The sequence below is a fragment of the Bombina bombina genome, chromosome 2 (genome assembly GCF_027579735.1).
Source record: "Bombina bombina isolate aBomBom1 chromosome 2, aBomBom1.pri, whole genome shotgun sequence".
NCBI lineage: Eukaryota > Metazoa > Chordata > Amphibia > Anura > Bombinatoridae > Bombina > Bombina bombina.
The window spans coordinates 223,659,471-223,675,827 of NC_069500.1; positions in this window are offsets into that span (position 1 = coordinate 223,659,471).

Sequence of the window (16,357 nt, forward strand, 5' to 3'; positions counted from 1 at the left end):
TTCTATCTTCATCCATCCGGCGTGGATCGGCTCCATTTTCAAGACATCCGGCGCGGAGCATCCTCTTCTTCCGACGTCTGTTGCAGAATGAAGTTTCCCTTTAAATGACGTCATCCAAGATGGCATCCCTTACATTCCGATTGGCTGATAGAATTCTATCAGCCAATTGGAATTAAGGTGGAAAAATCCTATAGGCTATTGCAATCAACCAATAGGATTGAGCTTTCATCCTATTGGCTGATCCAATCAGCCAATAGGATTGAGCTCGCATTGGCGGCGATGTCGGGCGGAAGATTAGGGGTGTTTAAACTCAGGGTTTATGTTAGGGTGTTAGGTGTAAACGTAACTTAGAAATCAATGGGATATCTGGCAGCATCGAACATGAGCTTTCGCTGCTTTCAGACTCCTATTGATTCCTATGGCATCCGCGGCTTTCAGGGTGGTGGATTGAAAACCAGGTACACTGGGCCGGAATAGTGGCGAGCGTACCTGTTAGAAAGTTGATAATTTGCAAAAGTTGTCAGATAGTGCAGAATTTGTATTCAGAACATATGTAATGATGTAAGCATCGATCTGTGTCGGATTGAGACCGGCGGATCGTATGTTACGTCACAAATTTCAACTTTTGCCGGTCTAGGCTTTGATAAATGGGTCGAATCAGGCTTGCCACAATTACGCTGCGGAATTCCAGTGTATTTGCAGTTGACGGCTTGATAAATATCCCTCACCATGTTGTAAACCTCTGGTAGTCTTTTTAAGGCCCTCTGTAAATTCGGTCGCAGTAAGTAGTTTTCTGCCTCCTTTTACAGGTCTACATGCTTCTATCTTCTACATCTGCTGATTGTTTTTTCAGTACTGGCTGCCTGTCTGCTTATAGTGGACATGTGTCTACAAAATATTCAAGTAAGTATATATTTATTTATTGGACAAGGCTTTATTTGGGCACTTGTTATAAGTACAGGTAGCCCTCAGTTTACGCCGGGGTTAGGTTCCAGAAGGAATGGTTGTAAATTGAAACCCAGTTTATAATGTAAGTCAATGGTAAGTGAGGGAGATAGGTTCCAGGCCCCTCTCAAAATTGTCATAAGTAACACCTAATACATTATTTTAAAAGCTTTGAAATGAAGACTTTAAATGCTAGACAGCATTATAAACCTAATAAAATAATCACACAACACAAAATATATAATTAAAACTAAGTTAAATGAACAAAAACATTTGCTAAACAGCATTATAAGCCTAATAAAATAATCACACAACACAGACTTCAATTGCATTTTTCTGCAAACAGTTCTTTCTATGCATTCCAATCTGGACTGAGTTATAGACAGGAAGATCTTGTTCCTTTGAAATCTGCTCAATAGCTCAGGTCTGGTTAAACTGATTAATTTCAGCTTGCTTGGCTTTGCTGCAACACAAGCGGACAGCTCCACCTACTGGCTATTTTAATAAATGCACTGCTTCTCAATGCTTTTCAATAGCAGTCACATGACTGGGAAAAAAAGGTTGTTATTCTGAAACGGTGTAAATTGAACCGTTGTAAAACGAGGGCCACCTGTATAGGCTTATATTTGTTATAGGCAGCCCAGGGACATGCATCAGAATATGTTTATGGAAAATGGAGCTATGGGAAATTTAGGGCTTTGATTTTAATAGCGATCTAATTTTTTTAAAGTGTTCTGCTTATCAGAGGGTACTCATGGTCTCCAGAGCAAGTTTTTTTTCTAAATACACTAGTGCGGCCGACGTGTTGCGCCCTTTTTTCAATTTAAATAGTCTCCCTCCGGTATTATTTTCGCCCTCATTTTCATATAGGTGCTTCAAAACTATCAGCTATAAGAAGTGCTCTATATTTAATGTTTTTAAGAACATTTCTTTATTTAGCATTTTCCTTTAGCTCAAACTTTTCCAAATCTCTGTCAGGGTGCCAGGAATCAGACTGAGACGAGAAGTGCAAAAATAATCACACCTTTATTAATAACAAAAAAGTAATAAAAAGTCCACAAGTCAAATAACAAGCCAGGAGTCAAAACCAGAGCTGGTAGTCAATTGAGCCGAGTCAGGAGCCAAAGCGAATAGTCAGACGAGCCGGAATCAGGAACAAGGAAAACAGCAGAGTCAGGAACAAGCCAGGGATCAGCAACCAGGAAGGACGTCAGACAGCCAGGTAATACATAGGAACTCTCACAAACAGATCTGAGACAACGCAAAGGTAAAGCATACTGAACAGAGGCCCTTTAAATAATAAAGTGATGACATCACAATTCTGAGACTGCATCCTGTCTCACACAGATGATGCACACCAGTCTGGTCATAAAAGGAAGTGCAGGAAATGAGCAGCATTCCCCACAATGCACCATAGTCAGCAAGAGAGGTGAGTAAAATGGCTGCCAGCAGCACATGGCAAACAAAACGGAAAAAACCCTGACAATCTCAAAGTTTTTAAGCAATCTAGGATTTATAATATATTTTTTCATTTTTGCTTTATTTAATTTATCTGCCATAATGGAACATATTGCTTCTGTCTTTGAAATCACCATAGAACCTGAGTCTGTTGTACACCTTTCTACCAAAGCTCAGTGTTTTTTTGTAAAACTTCTGAAGTGTAAAACGTCAGCAAATTTATGTGACTCATGTATAGTGTTTTTATCACGTCCTAATGATGTATCTATGGTTTCAAATGCTCCTTCTGTTTCAAATTCACAGATGGATGCAGATGGCGTACCTCCAGCAATGAAAACTTTTATTGCTGCTTCAATTCAGAAGGCCCAGACTGAAATTTTGCATTCAAATAAGCGTAAGAGATCAGCCCATGTTTTAACTTTCTCTAGTAACCTATGTAGTTATCAGACTAATACTGACATATCTTCTCATTATGATGATTCCTCTGACACTGAGGCTCCCTCATCTGATACTGAACCAGATAAATCTTCTTTTTTGTTTAAAATTGAACATATTCGTTCTCTTTTAAAAGAAGTGTTAATCACTTTAGGAATTGAGGTAGTTAAAACTTCTGAGGATATTCCTTGTAACAAGTTAAATTCTTTTTTTAAGTCTAATATTGTTATTCCAGAGATATTTCCTGTTCCTAACACAGTCTCTAATATGATCTCTAAAGAATGGCCTAAACCTGGTACTTGGAAATTATTTAAACATATATCTTCACAAAGAGTGTTTTTGAAAAATACAGGCTTGATATTGGTGCATACCCATAATCAGAATATTGAATTTAGACTATTAGAAAAAGAAATAGTAGGACCTATTGGTATAGAGAATCCTTAAAAAGACAGGGAATACAGCACTCTTTTAGTATATGAAAAAACACTTATTTTATTTATACAGTTCCAACATCCTGAACTGAGAGTAAAAAAAGCGTAAACAGGTGCAGTAAAAAGATATTTGGCATCTCCTAAATTAACTAGGACTAGACTTGTATCAGTAGACCAGTGCTAGTTAATTTAGGAGATTTATGTACTGTTGTAAGATTTGAATGCATTTGGTGTTCTTGGATGATGTATGTATGGATGCCGAATATCTTTTTACTGAACCTGTTTATGCTTTTTTTACTCTCAGTTCAGGATGTTGGAACTGTATAAATAAAATAAGTGTTTTTTCATATACTAAAAGAGTGTTGTATTCCCTATCTTTTTAAGGATTCTCAATACCATGAGGTCCTACTATTTTTTTTCTAATAGCCTAAATTCACTAAACCTGGTACTTCTTTTAATCCTTCTAGGTTTAAAAAATTGTTTCCTTTACCTGTTGCTAATTTAGAGCTATGGGAGACTATCCCTAAAGTAGACGGGGCTATTTATTCTCTAGCTAAACATACTATGATTCCCTTAGAGGACAGTACTTCTTTCAAGGATCCTTTGGATAGAAAGCTTGAATCTTTTTTGAGAAAATCTTATTTACATACTGGTTATGTCCTTAGGCCAGCTATATCTATTGCTGATGTAGCTGCTGCCTCTACTTTTTGGCTTTCTAATGTTGCTCAGCAATTTTCTTCAGATCTAGAATGTTGCAATATTCTTCATTTACTACAAGAGGCAAATGTTTTTATTTCAATGCAGTATTTGACATTATCAAGGTCAATGTTAAAACTATGTCTTTAGCTATTCTTTCAAGAAGAGCTTTATGGCTTAAATCTTGGAATGCTGATATTGGTTTCTAAAATGAGATTACTATCTCTTTCCTTTCAAGGTAAGAATCTATTTGGTTCACAATTAGATTCTATAATTTCTTCTATTTCTGGAGGTAAGTTTTTTTTTTTTTTGCCTCAAGATTATTGATCTAAAGGGAAGTTCAAGGATCCAAATCATTTTCATTCTTTTCTAAGCAAAGATCAAAAACCTTCCCCTTCCCCAAAGGCTCCAACTGGAGACCTTCTTCCAATTGGAATAAACCTAAACAATTCAAGAAACCTAATCTTGTCCAAAAAACAGCACAAAGGTGTGGCCCCCCCAATCCAGTTCTTCTGGTAGGGGCAGATTAAAACTTTTACAGAAAATGTGGGCAGAATCTGTCAAAAATCCCTGGATTCAGAATATAATTTCTCAGGGATATCGAAATGGTTTCAAAATCAAACCCCCAAGGGGACGGTTTTATTTAACTCATGTTCCAAAACATCCACTAAAAGCTCAGGCTTTTCTAACATGTGTCTCACATCTAGAAATAATGGGAGTGATTGTCCCAGTTCCTCTACAGGAACAAGGAAAGGGTTTTTACTCAAATCTATTCATTGTACCAAAGAAGAATTCCTTCAGACCAATCTTGGATCTGAAAACACTAAACATATTTGTAAGAATTCAATTTTTCAAGATGGAAACTATAAGGACTATTCTACCTTATGTTCAGCAAGGTCATTATATGTCCACAATAGATTTACAGGATGCTTATCTTCACATCCCTATTCATCCAGACCATTTTCAATTTCTGAGATTCTCTTTTCTAGAAAAGCATTTCAGTTTGTTGCTCTTCCGTTTGGCCTAGCAGCAGCACCAAGAATATTTTCAAAGGTTCTCGGTGCCCTTTTATCTGTAATCAGAGAGCAGGGTATTGCGGTGTATCCTTATTTGGACTATATCTTGGTTCTAGCTCAATCTTTTCATTTAGCAGAATCTCACACAACTCAACTATTGTTGTGTCTTCAAAATCATGTTTGGAGGATCAATTTTCTAAAGAGTTTTTTGATTCCTCAGACAAAGGTCACTTATTTGGGATTCTAAATAGACTCAGTGCCCATGACTCTTTCTCTGCCAGAAAAGAGACAAATAAAGTTAGTTTCAGCTTGTCTGAACCTTCAATCTCTATCATACCATATCAGTGGCTATGTGCATGGAGGTGTTAGGCCTAATTGCAGCATCGGACGCGATCCCCTTTGCTCGTTTTCATATGAGGCCTCTTCTACTTTGCATGCTGCGCCAATGGTACAACGATTATACTCGAATATCGCAACTAATATTCTTGGATCTCAACACTCGTTTTTCTCTGACATGGTGGCTAGACCACCAATTTTTTCAGGGGGCCTCCTTTGTTCGCCCTACCTGGTCTGTGATTACAACATATGCAAGTCTTACAGGTTGGGGAGCAGTATGGGGTCCCAGACTGCACAGGGAGTTTGGAATATTCAGGAAACAAAGATTCCAATCAATATCTTAGAACTCTGTGCTCTCTTCAAAGCTCTTCAAGCTTGGCCTCTTTTGAAGAACGGACCTTATCTTCGTTTTCAGACAGACAATATCACAACAGTGGCATATGTCAATCATCAAGGGGTAACTCAAAGTTATATAGCCATGAAGGAGGTATCCAGGATACTTTCTTGGCCAGAAAACAATTTCTATCTCATTACTGTGATTCACATACCAGCTGTAGACAACTGGGAGGCAGATTATCTCAGCCGTCAGTCACTTCACCCAGGAGAATGGTCTTTCCATCAGGATGTATTCTTACAAATTGTTCAGATCTGGGGTCTTCCTCAAATAGATCTTATGGCTTCTCATTTGAACAAGAAACTTTCCAGTTACCTTGCAAGGTAAAGGGATCCTCAGGCAGTAATGACAGATGCTCTAGCAGTCCCTTGGTCATTCCAATATGCTTATATATTTCCTCCTCTACTTCTACTACCCAGAGTGTTTTCAAAAATCAAGACAGAACAATCATCTGTACTTCTGATAGCCCCTGCGTGGCCTCTCAGGATCTGGTATGTAGATCTAGTTTGGATGTCCAGCTACCCGCCATGGCATCTTCCTCTAAGACCAGACCTTCTGTCTCAAGGTCCCTTCTTTCATCCAGACATAAAATCTCTGAACTTAATGGTGTGGAGATTGAATGCCAAGTTCTCAGTCACAGAGGACTTTCAGACTCTGTAATTAATACTATGATTCAAGCAAGAAAACCTCTTTCCATGAAAATGTATTATAAAATTTGGAAAACTTATATTTCCTGGTGTTCCTCTCATCATTTTTCTTGGCATGCATTTAGAATTCCTAGAATTCTTCAGTTTCTTCAAAATGGTTTAGATAAGGACGTATCTGCCAGTACTCTGAAAGGAGAGATTTCTGCTTTTTTTGTCATGTTTCACCGAAAGATTGCTCATCTTCCAGACATTCATTGTTTTGTTCAGGCCTTGTTTAGAATAAAACCTGTAATTAAACCTATCTTGATGTCTGTCCGCCTGCTCTGAGCAGGCGGACAGGTTATGAAGCACCGGTCTTTGTGACTGCTGCTTCATAAATGGTGTTTCTGGGAGCCTGCAGGCTCGCCAGAAACACAGAGCATCAAGCTCCATTCGGAGCTTGATACATATGCCCCTATGCATTCTTTAGACATTAAACTACTTTCTTGGAATGTTTTGCTTCTTTTAGCTATCTCTTCTGCTAGAAGAGTTTCAGAATTATCCACCCTTTCTTGCTTGTGAAACACCTTACTTACGCCTAGATTTAGAGTTCTGCGTTAGCTGACAAAACCAGCGTATAGGCTTCTAACGCTGGTTTTGGCTGGCCACTGGTATTTAGAGTTTACTTACCGACACTCCAAAATCTCCGAACGCAGAAATCTCTACCGACAGCTCAGACCCAGGAGTTAACATCTACCGACAAAATAAACATCCACGAATCACAAAACAAATATTACACAAAGTACACTTACACTCATACAAACACTACACTATATTTATTTTTCATATTTTTTTTTTTTTTTTCATCAAAATAGAAAGGATTAAAGTTGCGAGATCTCGGGTGTTAGAAAAAAAATCAACACAAATCCATTTTGCCATTGACTTACATTGACAGACGGGAAAAGACACTCATATAGCTACATCTAACTAATAATATTATCACAAACATACACTCATCGATGCATACAAACAATATACACCACATTACATACACAAACAAGTTATTTATTACAAAATGAACGCGATTTAGCTACTTTTTCACACAAGACCATGACGTCACTCACTTTACGCTCAAAACCAGTCTTGGATTTTATTTACACACACATTTTGAGCCTCCATTGACTTCTATGGGGAAGACGTGCTCGTGCACGCGACAGACAGATTTCCCTAACGCACGCAAAAAGCGTAGACAAAAAACTCTAAATACCAGCGCTAGAATTCGTAAAATAACTCATGTTTTTCTGCGTCAGCCCCAGCTATGACAAATAGATCAAGAAATGGCTATTTCCCTATGGTGGACTTATGGAGTTTACTTATGGGAAATTCATAACAACATTAAGTTGTATGATACTTTTACATTACATCAACTACAAATCAACATCACTAGTAACAAACATTTACAACAATTACATCACATTAAACGGACACAAAAATAATTGAAACATTTCAGGATTCACAAACAGTAGACAATGGGAAACACCTCTCATTTACCTTTATTATTGCATTTCATTTATTCAACTCATATGCTTGCAGCAACAGCATATCTACATAGGCTTAACACATTATCAGTCATGGATGCACATACTTTACTTTTATCATTCACTCATACATGTGCATTCAAATAATGGGGGAAAAACATTACATTCTCTCTAGGAATCACGAAACTAGGGATTTTAATGTACTTTTAGCATCATGATTCGATCACAATATACCATTAGGAATTACGTACAATAAGAACATCATTACAACAGATTACAGCTGTCACTTTATGGGAAGGAACAACAATGTGAGACCGCTATATAGAAGTCAGCATATGTGGGACACAATCACAATATATACTTATATGTACATAACACGCATCACGCAACCACAAAGCACACATTTATATTTTAATCAGCACACAATAACAATGTAGTCAAATACAACAACATAATGAGGATTTCATAACTACACAGGCAGGTTAATAATATGATGACATCATTAGAAGATTCAACCATACACATTACAGCTTTACGACTGTAGCGCCCCTTTCAGAAATTTACCACTCAATACTACAATACAACATATACGTAAACAACAGTTTTGAACAGCATTATTATGGCGATTTTAAAGGGACGCATACAATATTGACATCTCGCCAATCACTTATATATACAATACTACAGATGACAGACAGAAGTTCTGAATTATTATGCCGATTTTAATGGGGCGCATACAATATTGACATCTCGCTAATCACTTATATATACAATACTACAGATGACAGCCGGAAGTTCTTCAGTATTAGTGCGATTTTAATGGGACGCATACAATATTGACATCTCGCCAATCACTTATATATACAATACTACAGATGACAGCCGGAAGTTCTTCATTATTAGTGCGATTTTAACGGGACGCATACAATATTGACATCTCGCCAATCACTTATATATACAATACCACAGATGACAGACGGAAGTTCTGAATTATTATGCCAATTTTAATGGGACGCATACAATATTGACATCTCGCTAATCACTTATATATACAATGCTACAGATGACAGCCCAAAGTTCTTCAGTATTAGTGCGATTTTAATGGGACGCATACAATATTGACATCTCGCTAATCACTTATATATACAATACTACAGATGACAGCCGGAAGTTCTTCAGTATTAGTGCGATTTTAATGGGACGCATACAATATTGACATCTCGCCAATCACTTATATATACAATACTACAGATGACAGCCGGAAGTTCTTCAGTATTAGTGCGATTTGAAAGGGGCGCATACAATATTTACATCTCACAAATCACTTATATATACAATACTACAGATGACAGCCGGAAGTTCTTCAGTATTAGTGTGATTTTAATGGGACGTGTACAATATTGTCAGCTCGCCAATCACTTATATATACAATACTACAGATGACAGCCGGAAGTTCTTCAGTATTAGTGTGATTTTAATGGGACGTGTACAATATTGTCAGCTCGCCAATCACTTATATATACAATACTACAGATGACATCCGGAAGTTCTTCAGTATTAGTGCGATTTTAATGGGACGCATACAATATTGACATCTCGCCAATCACTTATATATACAATACTACAGATGACAGACGGAAGTTCTGAATTATTATGCCGATTTTAATGGGACGCATACAATATTGACATCTCGCTAATCACTTATATATACAATACTACAGATGACAGCCCAAAGTTCTTCAGTATTAGGGCGATTTTAATGGGACGCATACAATATTGACATCTCGCTAATCACTTATATATACAATACTACAGATGACAGCCGGAAGTTCTTCAGTATTAGTGCGATTTTAATGGGACGCATACAATATTGACATCTCGGTAATCACTTATATATACAATACTACAGATGACAGCCGGAAGTTCTTCAGTATTAGTGCGATTTGAAAGGGACGCATACAATATTTACATCTCGCAAATCACTTATATATACAATACTACAGATGACAGCCGGAAGTTCTTCAGTATTAGTGTGATTTTAATGGGGCGTGTACAATATTGTCAGCTCGCCAATCACTTATATATACAATACTACAGATGACAGCCGGAAGTTCTTCAGTTTTAGTGTGATTTTAATGGGACGTGTACAATATTGTCAGCTCGCCAATCACTTATATATACAATACTACAGATGACAGCCGGAAGTTCTTCAGTATTAGTGCGATTTTAAATGGACACGTACAATATTTACATCTTGCCAATCACTTATATATACAATACTACAGATGGCAGCTGTTACTTTATCGTTTACAAACAATATTGCAGCAACATTGATCGATCACATTCTATGCATATTATACACAACTATGCACTTTCATTCATGTTAGCGTGGACGTGTGCTTTTTACTATAAGATCGCGTTTAATAAATATTTATTATGCATATGATCAAACATTACAAACATGCACTGTATGTGTGATATTTGACACTTTCACATTGAGATTCATTGGGGGAAAACAACATTTCATCAAACACCTTAAAAAATGCCCACTTTGAAAGCATTCGCGCCGTTCACATACAAACAAGTGTATACAATTAGCAATCATTACAAACTCACTACCATTGGACTAATTACACTATAAATCCCCCAAACAACATGGCCAAAGCGTCCATGGTGATCGACATTGTATCAATTCGCTTCTGTGTTTTTGCATACCTTGTTACTCCTTACGCTGTGTTTGCTCTGCTGTTTGGCTTTGTGCTGCTAAGCTTGGCAAATATGGATGACGATGATCTGGTAGACGCTGCTGGTGCTGCTGTTGGCCAAGTAGCGGTTGATAGAATCAGGCAGCCTCGGCGGCTCCGAGTGAGACAAAGGGGTCGTCTGGTTCGAGGACCTCGTGTATACAGGGTAAGACCCACCTTGGAAAACATGAGCGACTTCGAGGTTTATGACAAGTATAAGCTCAATCGCGAACAGCTCATTGGCCTTTACGATGTTCTTAGATCTCATCTGGAGCCATGTATAAGAATAAGGACTGCTGTCCCCGGCATCACTAAGATGCTAAGTTGTATATACGTCCTGGCCTCCGGGAGTTTTCAAGCAGGAGAGATGTACATGCATGGCCTGTCTCAAGGTACATTCTCTGGGGTGTTTGATAACTTTCTGCACGCCATGGTACGTGTCAGTAAGCATTACATAGGATTCCCACAGAATGATGGTGATTGGAGGCGCCTGAAGCGGGAATTCTTTGCTATTGCTGAATTGCCCAATGTCTTGGGAGCGATTGATTGTACCCACATTGGGCTGCGTGCTCCAGCTGATGACTTGCCCTTCCGAAATCGCAAACATTTTCATAGCCTCAACGTGCAGTATGTTTGTGACGCACGGATGCGGATTATGCAGGTGTGTGCAAATTTTGGGGGGGCTTGTCATGATGCCCGCATCCTCTCTCTGTCCTCCCTGTGGCGGCAGTTTGAGGAAAGACAAATGCCCCCTGGGTATCTCGTTGGTGAGTATTTGTGCACAACATGGTTAATTAGTTAGACAATTGCCTCTGTACTCTTAAACTGTTAGTGTAATGTGCAGCTATAGGATGCAATTTAACCATTTATTTCTCTTTCCTCAAATGTCTACTTTTAGTTTAAAACAGATATGTAGCATGTCTTACCTTAAATGCTCAGATAGAGAATGCAATTTAACCATTTAGTTTGTATTTTAGACAAGGTCTGGTTTATGCAAAATACGCATATGTAGCATCTTAGCTGAAATGGGAAGATAGCAAATGCAATTTAACCATGTCATTGTCTCTTTCCGCAAATGTCTAGTTTTAGTTCAATGCAGATATGTAGCATGTCTTACCTTAAATGTTCAGATAGAGAATGCAATTTAACCATTTAGTTTGTATTTTAGACAAGGTCTGGTTTATGCAAAATACGTATATGTAGCATGTCTTAGCTGAAATGGGAAGATAGCAAATGCAATTTAACCATGTCATTGTCTCTTTCCGCAAATGTCTAGTTTTAGTTCAATGCAGATATGTAGCATGTCTTACCTTAAATGCTCAGATAGAGAAAGCAATTTAACCATTTAGTTTGTATTTTAGACAAGGTCTGGTTTATGCAAAATACGCATATGTAGCATGTCTTAGCTGAAATGGGCAGATAGAGAATAAGATTGAACTAGATTATTCTTTTTAAATTTAAACATTTGTTAGTGGATTATCATGTACACAAATAAATTTGTTTAATATAATTACACTTTTGTGGATTAAATTTTAATTTTGTTCTGTTCGTAATTTATAGGTGATTCTGGTTACATGAGCCGGCCTTGGCTCATTACGCCATTACTTAACCCTACTGATGAGGCTCAGGAGCGCTACAATAGGGCGCACAAGAGAACTAGGGCTGTGGTCGAGAGGATGTTTGGGATCCTCAAAATGAGATTCCGGTGCCTTGACAGGTCGGGAGGAGCCCTCCAGTACAGCCCTCAGAAGGTGGCTAAGATCGTTATAGCCTGTAGCGTCCTGCATAATATTGCACAGCGGGCTGGGATGCTGCAGGCCGTCCAGGCGCCCTGCCGCCTCCTCCAAGATGAGGAGGACGAGCCTGTTCTAGAGGGGCCATTCCGGGACGAGGGGCTCAATGTCAGAGCAGACATCATCAACCGCCACTTCAGACGGTAAATAATAGAAGTTAGATTGGAGTATTGTCAATAGATGTGAACTCTAGGGAAATGACAAGTAGAGAATTGTGCAAACATGTTAGGATTGTTCATCAAATGCTAACAATTTGTTTCATTTATTAATATAGGTGATGCTCTGGTCATTGGGTCCTGTAGCGAGTCTTTGCCACCTGGTTTTTAAAGACAACATCAGCTGGTAAGTATAAATGTTTGGACTGTGGATGGCAGGAATTTTACACAAATACATCATATGGCATACATTTTCAAAACTAGTATTTAGTTTACACATTACTCAAAATGTAAATACTCAGAAAGGGATCCTCTAGCATGACTATGGTTCAAAGTCACACATTAGAGGCTCGTTCTGCTCAATATGACTCATCTTCACTCTTTTATAGAACATAACACAAGATGCTACACACGCTTAGTAAGCTAGTGACAGAAATTATTTCAGAAATGGGGGGTGGGAGAGGGGTACAGAACTGATTCACACACTTGTAGTAATAATTTTATCACACTTTTTCTGCCATTAGGGAGATGACTTTATCTAAAGACTGAAAGTAAAGAATTTGAAGACTGAAAGTGAAGAATTCCCAGACTGAGAGTGAAAAATCCAAGATTGAAAGTGAAGAATACCAATGGGATCATGTCTGGCATTGTCTTTCAAATGTGCTGACCTTGAAAACCATACAAAGACATGTTCACATGGTAAGTGGCAACTATTTGATGGAATAAGGCTGTGGAGGCATCCTATTGGAGACACTTAGATTATTTTTAGATGGTATTTCAGTCCTCTATTTTGGAAATGATGAATAAGACACCTATTGAAGATAAACTGTTTTCTAGAGAATTGACTTTCAAAGACCATGCATAATCCAGGTTGGTTTGCCCAATGCATGCTAGTTAAGAATCACAGGAAGAAGAATGTAAAATATTTTGAAAAGATACATGTCCTATATTAGAATATTTTTAGCTTACATACATGACCCCTACTTTGTTCATAATTGGATTTTTCTGTATCACAATCAGACAAAGGAATACATATTATAGTTGATAGAGGTATTTGAATGGACATGAAATATTGCATTTATGTTCAGCATACATATATGTATTTTTGATTATTTAAATGTGATATGCATTATTATGTATAATTTGAAATGCTGATATTTAAATGTAATTTTGATTACACAATATAATGGTATTTTCAATGATGTATAGATTTTATGTTTGTGTTTTAGATTCCTAAATATCTTGATAAAATGTTGCACAAAGTTAGAGCATAGACACAAGATGATTTTAAATTTATTTTATTTAATGAATATTTTACAACGTGTGTATTTTTTACAGATTTTCATCTGTGATGACTTACAGTTGTTTTATTTTATTTTTTTTTGGTTAAAAAAAATTATATTAAAATTTGGTAATAATAAACCTTTTATTTTTATTAAAGACCATCTTTTGAACAGATTATAATAAATATCCATATAATCTGTCAATAAAAAAATATTTGACTCCCATGACTGGTAGTTGTCTATTTGACAAGCACATGCATAAGATCAAATTAGGCATCATGTATTGCATTAATTTTTGAAAATCCCCTGATTCAGAGAATGTTAAAGTCAAGTAGCTTTTTTCAATTAATTGGGGAGTGAAATCCATCAATGCTTTTATTGTGTAATTTTTAGATGTTAAAATTTAACAATATTTTCGGATATGTAGTCAGAATTTGACATAACTTTCTTCTTTTCACTTTTAAGAAGGGAAAGTGGTTCACTTACATTAAAGTGACAGTGTGGTTGAATGTAAAATTTGTTTTATAAGATCTTGTATCTTCCTTAGGTATACAAAAACATTATTTTCATAAATCTAGCTTTAAAAATCATTAAAATGGTAAGTCAGTTAACTTCATATTTCGCACAAGCTAGTTATTGGATGCCATATTAATTGATTTTCTGTTCTAGTGGAGTCATTTAAAGGGTCATTTAACTATAGTTATTAATATAATTTAATACATTTTTTAATCTTACCTCTTTGTTAGACATCACATATCTATATGTATTTTCATTCCCCTTTAGTTTATTTCTACAGTGTTAAATCAACATATTCCGAATGGTTTGGTCCTTAAAAAGACATTCCAAAAATATATTGTGTATTGAATTTTAAACATTCCAAAATAATTTTAAAATATTTTGAATGTACTATTTAATTACATTCAGTCTTTAAATATACTTTGAAAAAGATATATCAATGCACATGTCTTAGACAATGACCTAAGGCATCTATGTGCAACCAACAATCAGCATCAAAATAGCCTATGTAGCTATGTTTTTAATCCAAGAATATATATAATTAAAAGCTAATGAGAGAATAAAAATAAATATTAAGTTGTTTAAATTTTCTATTATTCTTCAAAATACGTAAATTACATATAGCTTAATGTCCCTCTAAGCTGAAGACGGCGAAATACAGCCATTACAATATATATTTCATTCACATTGTGGAAAACAATCCAGAAGGTAATCTAAATATGCTTTAGTCACATGTTATACTAATTTTGAGAAAGGAAGGTGCCTAGGTTTATGATCTTTCCAGCATTATTGGGAAATGTCTCCTTAAAGGGACATGAACTCAAAATATCCTTAAAGGGAGACTGATCAAAAATTTATTATTTTGAAATTCTGAACGAGTATGCAATTTTAAGCAACTTTCTAATTTACTCATATTATCAATTTTCCTCGTTATGTTGCTATCATTAATTGAAAAATAAGGCATTACATTTTTAAGTTTTTTGCTTCAGTACTCTGGACAGCACTTTTGTATTGGTGGATTAATTTATCTAACAATCAGCAAGGACAACCCAGGTTGTTCTCAAAAAATGGTCCGTAATATAAAATTACATTTTTGCTTTTCAAATAAAGATACCAAGAGAATTATTAAAATTTAAGGATAGGATTAAATTAGAAAGTTGCTTAAAATTTCATGCTCAATCTGAATCACGAACGAAACATACCAAGATAGGCTGAGTAGATGAAGATTGGTGGATGCACAGAGATGCCTTATGTGATTGGCTCAACCATGTGCATTGAAATTTCTTCTGTGAAGGATATCTAAATCAAAAGATAAATTGAGTTACATTTTAAAGTCTAAACATTTTTGATCTCTACAGATCATTTGATACAATTGTTTTGTTGTAATGTCTGTTTAAAAATAAAGACGCCATTGCACAATAACATATATGAGCAGTTCAGACAAATACAAGCTCGAGGTTTATTTACTAATAACAAACAAACCTGTAGTTTAACATTTATAAACAGATTATCCAAGTTACGGACATTAGAACCAGAAATTGCACATTCTGAAATGTTTCGTGGGAAACGTATCTTGCAACACGAAATTCGCATCTTTAAACATTCTAGACGAATGTCACGCAATAGTACACAATCAATGTGTATTATAAATACATTTAATAGCAATGTCAATACTTCACAATAAGTCACGGAATTGATTTTATGAACAATAAATACATACATGTTAAATGTGTATTAATCCAACGTATTTGTATTAAAGAAACAGAACGTTATTAAACAGAGAAATGTCTACAACATTTAATAATGTGACAGTATTAGATTTTAACGAGAATTTAAACATTAATATTTAACGGATCACGTATATTAAATCTGCGTCACACATATCCGCACGACAGGCCCATGAGTTACAAATAAGTCTACATGAAAAATGAAGTAACAGCACCACCAGGAGGTATGTGTATGGAAGTTACTAAGATATGAAACATTAAGGA